The sequence below is a fragment of the Callorhinus ursinus genome, unplaced genomic scaffold, assembly GCF_003265705.2.
Source record: "Callorhinus ursinus isolate GAN/ISIS: 27379988/994484 unplaced genomic scaffold, GSC_fseal_2.0 scaffold25, whole genome shotgun sequence".
In the NCBI taxonomy this organism is placed as follows: Eukaryota; Metazoa; Chordata; class Mammalia; order Carnivora; family Otariidae; genus Callorhinus; species Callorhinus ursinus.
Window position 1 is genome coordinate 19,798 of NW_027397087.1, and position 2,019 is coordinate 21,816.

General features: G+C 36.3%; 1 pseudogene; it reads right to left on the reverse strand.

Moving 5' to 3' along the window:
* Positions 1-373: 373 nt before the first annotated feature.
* Positions 374-1,330, reverse strand: LOC112833267 (olfactory receptor 4K14-like; annotated as a pseudogene).
* Positions 1,331-2,019: the final 689 nt, after the last annotated feature.

The following is a 2,019-nucleotide window of genomic DNA, read 5'->3' on the forward strand; positions in this document are numbered from 1 at the left end:
TTACATTTATAATATAAAGTGATATAATAAAATGATAATTATTATAATGTAATATAAATCTTACATTATAAGGTAGTGATACTATAAAGTTATAAAATTTTATTTAAAGTATGAAATTATATAGAATAAAACTATATGCATGGTTTTCATTGTAATCCACAACTATTTCTCTGTAATATAACACAAATGCAATAAAAATTATAAGGAATAAAACTATATACATGATTTTTGTTATAATCCACAACTATTTCTCTGCACTATAACACAATACAAATTATATCAATAAAACAATGAAATCTTTGAGCAGAGTCCTATTAAAGAAATCATATCCCCTGAATGAGTAAGAACATGTAGGTCTATGGAAAGCTGGAATTCAGTAAGAAGTCACATGTTGGTTACGCAGTTTCTTCATAGTTGTTTTCATCTCTTTATTTCTCAATGTGTAGATAAGGGGGTTCAAAAGTGGAGTAAAAATGGTATAAAACACAGACAGGAGCTTGTCCACAGAGAACCGAATGAAAGGCTGCACGTAAATGAAAATGCAGGGCCCAAAGAAGAGTGTGACTACCATGATGAGTGCAGAGCAAGTAGAGAGTGCTTTGGATACCCCACCAGCAGCACGCTGTTGACAGTGATGAGGATAACTGTAAGAGACCAAGAAGAGCAGAAAACAGCTCAAGAAGAGCAACCCACTGTCTGAGATCATAAGTATACCTAAGACATAAGTGTCCATGCAGGCAAGCTTGATCACGAGAGGAAGGTCACAGAAGAAGCTGTCCACCTCATTGAGGCCACAGTAAGTTAAATTCACAGTAAAGGTTACTTGACTGATGGAGTGCACAAATCCAGTGACCCATGAAACAAACACCAGCCCCACGCAAGTCTACCGGCTCATCATGGTCATGTAATGCAAAGGTTTGCATATAGCCACATATCTGTCATAGGCCATGGAAACCAGAAGTACCATCTCAGCCACACCAATAAAGTGCAGGAAGAAGATCTGAGCCATACATCCTCCAAAGGAAATGAGCTTTCGATCACTAAGAAAGTCCCTGATCATCTTGGGGGTGGCACACGAGGCTAGCCATATGTCTAAGAAAGATAGATTTCCCAGCAGGAAGTACATAGGAGAGGAGGGCAAGTGGGGTTCAGAAATTACAGTGACCACAATGATGAGGTTACCCAGCATGGTGGCAACATATATCCCAGAGAAAAATATAAAGAAAAAATGCTGGAGTTGTTGTGAAGTGCAGAGTCCATACAACACAAATTCTGACACCAAGGAATAATTCTGCAGCTCCATTATCTCAAGTTTCAGATTGTGTTCTGAATCTATATAAAGAAAAGTGGACGTGAAGGGTCTGTCAACTACCAGACATATGAAAGTGATCACCTAAATTTTATCTGAATATAATTTTAATTTTAAGACATAATATAAAATACAATACAGGGATGATTAAAGCCAAGCCCAACAATAGAGTTTGCTTGTCTCCCATGTTAAGGCTGCTTAGAATCTTCCTTTTTAATTTTTTTAAATCCACTTTATTAAGATAAAATGTACCTACCTGCCAAAATTCACCCATTTTAAGTGTAAAACACAATGATTTTTAAACAAATTTATGGAGTTATGCAGCCATCTCCACAACCCTTGCTTTGAAATATGGACAATCCAGACTTCTTCAGGGACTTCTCCTGATAGTAGTGGAACTATCTCTTCCTTCCATATTCATTTGCTCGTTCACAAGCTCACTCATTCAGACCATGACTATGTAACACCAGCAGTTTCCCGTTCTCACTTCAGTTAATAAAGCAATCAGTATAAAGGGAAATAAATCAATTAACCCAAGGTTCATACAGTTCCCCCAATCCCACATTTTATTATTGATCTTGTCATCTCTATTAATCAGTTGGGTTTGGGATTAAAAAGCCAATGATCCAATTCATTTGTATATTTATTGTGTATAAACTGACTACTTATGACAAGATTTTAGAATGGCTTCAGTGAAAGAAATATTTTTC